General features: G+C 44.4%; 1 protein-coding gene across 2 annotated transcripts in view; it reads left to right on the top strand.

Annotated features, from left to right (window-relative positions):
* The window catches only part of rreb1a (ras responsive element binding protein 1a), a 51,787-nt gene that overhangs the window by 19,071 nt on the left and 25,010 nt on the right, over positions 1-7,706 (top strand). The window contains exon 2 of one of the 2 annotated variants that reach the window (XM_042227938.1): positions 5,425-5,517. The exons of the other annotated variant lie outside the window; for it this stretch is intronic. The gene's annotated coding sequence lies outside the window, so the exon portion shown is untranslated. The remainder of the gene's footprint in view (positions 1-5,424; positions 5,518-7,706) is intronic. 2 annotated transcript variants of the gene reach the window in all.

Here is a 7,706-nt window from a genome sequence, read left to right on the forward strand (position 1 = left end):
ACACACACACACACACACACACACACACACACACACACACACACACACACACATCATGTCTGTAATTACAGAAGAAAGATGGAGGACAGTCCAGGAGGGTCCAGTCTTTGTGTTCAGGTTAGACAGGATGAAGCATCAGTGGCAGTCTGGTGTTTGTAGTTTAATCATCAGTCTAAATGACTACAATCGGACCAAAGAAGTTCTAAAATTATAAATGAAACAAAACATGGAAAAAGAGATCAAACCCATAAAAATGTGACAAAAACAATGAAAGCAAAATGCTAAAGTGACAACGGGGACGATGAACATGCAGAAGGGTTTAAAAATACAAGAGAGGGAAACAAAATCACACAAGATTGGAAATAAAACAAAAACCATACGATGCAAAACGCTACAAACCAAAAAGCACAAATCTAAGATGCAAGTGAAGAAACTTCTGGGCCGTAAACCTACAACGATCAGCCGTGAAACAGGGAAAGAAGAAGAGCACCAAAGACGAGCGTTTGAAACGAGGCGTGTTTTATTGTGTTGGTGTATGTGTGGGAGGCCGGGCGGCGGCGCATTTACAGCCCGTCTCCTCGCGCACAATCGCAGCCGGCTGAGAAAGATGCTCCGTGCGTTCTCTCATACTCCTCATCAGCAGTCAGCTGATGCCTTCTCTCACTCGGATACAGGAAGTAATACTGCAGCGTCATGACGGGCAGACGCCGGCGCACGCTGCGGTTGGAGCGCTGCTTCCATCACACTCTCAGTCAGACATGTTGAAGCTCAGAGTTAACCAGTAACCGCGTGCACTGACTCATCCGAGGAGATAAGGATGCAGGGAGGGAGAGAGGAGGGTGGAGGTTGAGGCGGCAGCGGGAGCCTATCCGTCGTCAGGTTACGCGGAGGGTGGCGGGCCACCGGCCAATCAGGGCGCAGCAAAGTTTACAGCGTCCGTGCGGGATGAGCAGCGGCTCGTCTGGTCTGACTGGATTCTCTGTCTCAGGCGCTCGCTTCTTTCTCGGGTTCTTCTTCTTCTTTTCTCACTTCCTGTTTTCTCCTCCACACCCTGTGGATCCTCTCTCTCTCTCTCGACCCGCTCCATCCCCGCCACACGAGCGCAGGTTATGAAATAGTTCAACGAAACGCCCCGTTTCTTCGTTCAGAGGCCCGAGTGACACCCGAGGACATCGTCCCAAAGCAAACAGCAGCAGACCGAACGTGTTTCCAGCAGAGTAAACACGAGCGAACCTCCGGCGTTCAACGATAACAGCAAAGACGTGACACAGGATGCCGAACGGATACGTTACAGGCTGAAAACAACACAACTGAGACATAAACCGCTAAAAACAAAAGATGACACAAAACCAACTCCAAGAGATAAATGTGAGGACAGACACATGAGGTCAGAAAGGTTTACGGGGACGCAGGAGCAGAGACGTGTCTCAGCAGAAGCTGCCTGACAATAGTCACGTTTCTACGTTAGCTTCACATTTATTCAGTTTTTAGCTCGTTGAAACAGGAAGTGCCAACAGCAAATTCTGCTTAATTTTCCCAAACGTGCACAAAGGCTGACGGTGACTCTCGTCTAACTGCACTCTCACTCTTATCTAATCCTCCTTTTCTCGAGAACTCGTACAGGTTTCTGCCTCTCAGGTGTTTCTCCTCCTCTCTCGCCTCCCTCTGCACTTGTCCATGCCTGTCACCCGTCAGCAGAGCGGCATTCTTCAGCGCACGCATTCCTCGTCCCGCTCGGCGAGTTATTTTTACCATCAGAGTGTATTACAGGGCCCCGCTCTGCCGCTGGCCTGCTCGCACACAGTTAAAAGCATCATCACCAAGCTCCTCCTCGGGTGTTTGTGCGTTTGTCACGGCTCACATTCTGTTCCCAGTCAACCCAGTTACTCTGTGACGCGCTCTAACCAGAACACGCCGGTGCCGTGGCCTGATGGGCCACTTTAAGCTCTGATTGATCAGCTTTAACTTGATTATTTTCAATGCAGACTTGCTGAGTAATTGGAGGCAGTTTGTTACTTTTAGGAAAATCACATGATGCTGTTTGCAGACCCTGGATTGGTTAAGTTCTGCTAAAACATAAAACACAACTGGAAGATGGATGGATGACTGTTGACGAATCAAAATCCAAGCAGTGCAAAGGCTTAATGCTAACCTGAAAATGAAGCTAATTTCACAATTTATATTTAGACTTTATTAAAAGAATCGGCGTCATCAACATGGCAATCTCCGAAGTTTACATGCTAGCTGTTAATGCTAACATAAAAAATGCTATTGTGGTGCACTGTATTTATATATTGCGAAAAGATCATATTTCCTCTTTTAGCGTGATGTAAAAGCTACGTGTCACTTCAGTTTACGCTAATGACTCATTTTTACGTAAAGGTAAAAAGCAAATTTAAACATGCTAGCATGAGGTTCATGTGAAGTATCTCTGACACTGAGTACGAGATGCTAATGCTACTCTGTAGTCCTGTGCCTGTTTGGCTTTATAAAAATACTATCATTAATGTTGTTAATTCGTTACATCGCCTTTGTTTAACATAACTGCATCATCTGTTGCACTTTAACATGTTAGCACAGTAGCATGTAGTTTATTTATATCATGTATTTTATTTCAAAGATATTTTTTAAATTATTGTTATTATTAGTAATCATTAAAACAAAGATGTCACTTTGACTTTGTCTATAAAACCACATTAACCTTTAGTTTATTCATCTTACTTATGATGCTAACAAGATAAAAACAGAAACTTTGGCTAGCATGGGTTAAAGTTAAATCGTGTATAATCTAAGATCTCTTTAGCTTAGCTTCCAGTGCACGTCACTACATTTCAGTTTTATAGTTCAATGATGAAAACTGTCTGCTGTTAGCATGTAGCATGATGCTAGCATGTACAGTTAATGTGGGTGTTAATGAATCATTAGGAGCTTGTGTTTTGTTTTAAAAGGATACAAAGGCAAGTTTCAAAGTATGAAAGAGTTGTCTTAGAAGATTAGCTTCTGCCTTGATGCTAGCATCTCGCTCACATCAGGGCCTGTGTATCGTTTCATAGTCGTTATGTGCTTTATATTTATTAACCTAAAGTTTTGACCCTGCTGGTATTAACAGTGCTGGCAGCTCTGGTTTCCAGTTTTAAGCCACGCGGAGCCGTTTAGTGCTGCAAAGCTAGAAACAATGCAGCAGGCTGTGTCTGCAGCAGAACAAAGCTAAAGTGAGTTAGTGGGGCTAGCTCATTAGCTGCTGGCTTAGCGGGGGCTTTGTGTGGTGGTGGGGGAACACGGTGATAAATCCTAGTTTAGGTGGGAGCCGTGGCACCTCCCTGTATCAGCTTACACCTCCTTTATCTGCAACAATACTCAGCCCATTAACACTGACGACAGGCCCTCAGCAGCAGATAGAAAACCTGTTTGTGAAGCTCACGATAGCTTGATTTTAAAGTGAGCAGCTAGAGAAATGCTTGTTTTCTTTAATCCTTTCTGTCTGTTGCTTCTGTGTTGTGGAAGAAAAAATAGACATGCACACAAAAATGGGCCCGGGGTCGGACTTCCTACACGTGCAGCTCTCTCTGATTAACGTGAGATGACTTTTGCAGGATGCAGGATGTGCTAAAGGTGAATTCGGCTTTATTTTTCAAAGCCTTCACACAGGACAGCCTGTGAATAATCACATTTTTCACCTTTCCTTGGTTTCAAAACCATTCTTGGCTCGTTGCTGGCTCAGGAAGTCGTCTGTTACAGACTTATTTTTCTAAAACTGAATAAATCCACACTCAGAATATCTCTGTTGTTCATATTTTCGTGGTTTCAAAGTGATTCTTGGCTCACAGCACTGATGCTTTAACATTAACAAATATTTTTGGACATCTTGTACTGATATTTAGTTCTACATGTATTTAGCTCTCTGCATCCTCGCCTTCCTCGTCTTCCTGTAAACGCAGACTTCTCTGTCGGTGATGCGGGTGCAGACGTTTTCTATCCTCCCTCATCCTCCTCACCTCCAGTCTCAGCTGCCTCCTAATTGGTCTTACCAACGCTGTTAAGCTCTTAATCTCTCTCTCTCTGTCTCCTGCCCCCTTCCATCATCCCTCCATCCGTAAATACGTCCCTGAGCTGTGCAGCCTGTTGCATCCCTCTTATCCCTCCATCTTTCCTCCTTTCCAGCATATCTTTTGTCTTTTTTTTGTCTCGCCCTCCCTTACCGTAGCCTCACTTCGCCCTGTCTGACAGATTAGCGTCTTTGGGCGGCTCAGTTAAGCCTCTGTTTCCACATCGCCTTTGGGTTTCTTCTTCTGCACTTTTTTATTTCTGAAGCTGTAAATAAAAAATAAAATGTCCTGACAAACGTCACTGCTGCGGGCAGATATCAGCAGGTATCTTTCTGTTACCCATAATGCACCGGGCCACTCTAGGCCTTGATGGCGCCTCCACAGTTCAGTTTGTGTTTTGTGTTATCTGGCAGCCGTGATTGTATCAGCACATAATGCAGCACACTGACCTCTGTACTCGCTTTTTATTTGTAATGCTGGACCTGAAGGTGTGTGCGTGTGTGTGTGTGTGTGTGTGTGTGTGTGTGTGTGTGTGTGTGTGTCAGAGGCGGTGCAATGACGAGTGTGACTCAGACTCTGAGCCCGCTCACCTCTGCGTCCCTGCAGCTCTGTGTGTTGTTTCTGCATCGTTTACTTTGTTTATGTGGACACGAGCGTTTACAGTCTCGAAACAGTAAAACAGGGCGCGTGTCCGTGGAAACGCTCGCTGTGGGCGGATACATTTTCACTGTTTAAATTGTTTGGGTGAAATCAGGGGGCTGTTTCTTCTTCCACAGGGGGCGCAATCGAGCTCGGCCAGAATGTATATTCCCCGATGTAAACCGCAGCAGTATGATCGAGGGAATAGATGTAGTTCTGTTTCTATTGTAGTGAAATCTGTGATTATCGTCACGGCAACAGGAGCCGTGTACGCTCAGTACAAAAGCCTAATAAAATGTGAGCATGCTAAGTGAGCACTCTGCTGTATTCCAGTATTTACGGTAAAACGTTAAACAGTGAAAAGCTGATAAATGAAAACACTAATTACAGTAATGACACAGCCCACTGTGGGTGTGGATGAAGGCCTTCCTCAGGGTGGACACTTCAAATAAAACCAGTGTTTCTACAAACTGCAGCTTGTGAGCTGCTGCAGACGTAGTTTTACAGCTTTAAACAGAAAACCATCCAATGATAATAGAAGTGAATGCAGTGTAGCTGCACTGGTGAAAAGGGGAATATTTGTGTTATTGTGGAACACATCGAGTCCAGACGTTCACGCTGGTGCATCCAAACTTGGTGTTTGTTTTTTACAAGTTTGTCTGCCTGTTGTTGTTTCTGTATTTGTGTGTAAACGTGTGTTTGTGTTACTGATGGTCTCTCTGTGCTCTCCTCCCTGCAGTGTGAGCAGTGGTTGCAGACACACACACAACAAACCCCGCCCCCTCCCGCCCCGAGACAGATTCGAGCGAGCGTTGCTTTACGAAAAAGACGGGTAAATATGCTCCTCCCTCCTTTCTCATCTTCATCCCACCGCCACCTTCACCTCCTTCCCCTCCTTCCTCCTCCTCCTCCTCATTGTTTCGCCATCTTTCATCCACCTGAAGTTAAACGCTCACCTGTAAACGCTTCCAGGCTCCGCCTCTTTGGTAGCTCTGGGAATGAACGTTTCTTCCTGTTTCTCGTGGCACAGTCCGCCATCTTTGTTTCAGTGGCTTCTGCTTCAGCTTGCATGGCGTTTGGCCGTCTCTGTCCCTGTCAGCGCTTTGCATTTTCGCACTCAGACCTGATTCCAGATGTGTTTGCTCCTGGAAATGTTTCAGCGAGTTTTCCGGCTTTCCGAGGAGACGGAAGGTTGGACGTTTTCATAAACGCCTCTTCAGTCTTCTCTCTGTGTCCAGCCTGGTTTCACCACTTTATTATGAACCTACGAGCTCCTGAAGCTCCTTTAATGTCTGTGACAGCGATGAGAACCAGGCTTTACAAACAAACAGTAGAACCACAAATAAAACTCAATAAATAAACATCAAAGGAAACAAACTGAGTTGAAATTACATGATAAGATACTGTCAGTGTGATTGGTGTTTGGGCAGATAGCCCCGCCCTCCCTGAGCCTGGTTCTGCTGGAGGTTTTTTCCTCCCCACTGTCACACAGTGCTGCTCGTACGGGGTCATCACCTGGTTGTTGTTGTTGTTGTTGTGAAGTGGCACTGAGAAAGTTTTTAATTGAAGCATCAGTCAGAAAAGAATAAAAACATGAAAATGAAAGTGATTCGAGTACTTTAAAAACGATTATATTAAATAAATATATATAATTAAGCATGTCAGTTACATCTGTTGTTTTGTTCTTTTAAAACATGTATGAAGGACATGCATTTACTTCAAGTCTAAAAGGGAATAAAAACAGAAACTGTAAAAGTAACTTCACACATTTTTTAAGAAATCACTTTTAAAATTTATAGCAGGAGTTTTAGTAATAAATTCTTACTAAAATGTGTTTTTATTTAATTAATGATGTTGTTTTAATACACAAAAACATTTATTTTCCAATAACTATGAAAGTATTATTATACTTAGTTAAAAAAGATTATTTTCTTAACATTTAAAGTTTAATTACCATAATATTACAGTTATTCTTTTTAAAATTAAATCTTTGACAGCTTTCAAAGGTTTTGAAGCGTGACGATAATAATGACACAAAGTAAAACACTAAATATTACATTAGAAACAAATTTAATTTTGTTTTGTTTTTTTTAATTTGTTAAAGATCTTTATAGTGAAACATCAGAGGGTGAAGTGTTTGGTAGGAGGGGAAAGATGGGGCAGCGCACACACACACACACGGGAGGATGGATGTGTTGAGGAATCTGCTTCCTGATTGGCTGAGAGCTGCAGACATTTTCCACTGTGAGCGTGCTCGGTGGTTGGCTGAGACGCTCCCCTCCCCCGCTCTGCCTGCCGGCTGCGGTATGCTGTACAGTGGAGCCGACACACCGTCGATGCTATCTCAACACTTTATCACGCCGGGTCTAAACTCCACACACACACACACACACACACACACACACACACACACACACACACACACACACACACACACAGAGGAAGCAGTCAATGTGTAACCGAGCTGGAGGGCAGCGAGCAGGCAAAGAGGGGAGATGAGCAGAGGAAGAGGAGTTAGAAACAGTTTGTAAAAGGCCGATGGAGGAGGAGGTGGAGGAGGTGGAGACGGATGGAGAACGTCTCTGAAAGGCTGTGGACATGCTGTCAGTGTTTAGGGATGTTTGACATGTTTTTAAATATAAACATGGTGTCCTGGGATGGCACCCCCTCTACTGATATCTGATTGGCCACCTCTGGTGCCACCCCAGATTTGCGCTGCCATGTCAGTGCAAGCATGGGCGTATATACGGGGGGGTCAGGGGGTCCACGTCACCTTTTTCTTCTCGAGACATCACTGCAGGTCCAACTATAAAACTGTAATGTAGTGACGTGCACTGGAAGCTGCTGTGTTTGTTACGGCTACAAACTCATCAGAATGATAAAAGATAATCGGATTTAAAGACGTAAATATTAGTGTTCAGTCAAGTTTCAGTGTGGCAGCTACTTTGTTACAGCGCAGGTTTAAAATCATTTTCACCAGACGTCACTCTGCTTTGCTTTCAAACTCAGCTCTGGGTCCCC

Source organism: Haplochromis burtoni, unplaced genomic scaffold (assembly GCF_018398535.1).
Source record: "Haplochromis burtoni strain Fernald_Lab_line unplaced genomic scaffold, NCSU_Asbu1 Contig_291, whole genome shotgun sequence".
Lineage (NCBI taxonomy): Eukaryota > Metazoa > Chordata > Actinopteri > Cichliformes > Cichlidae > Haplochromis > Haplochromis burtoni.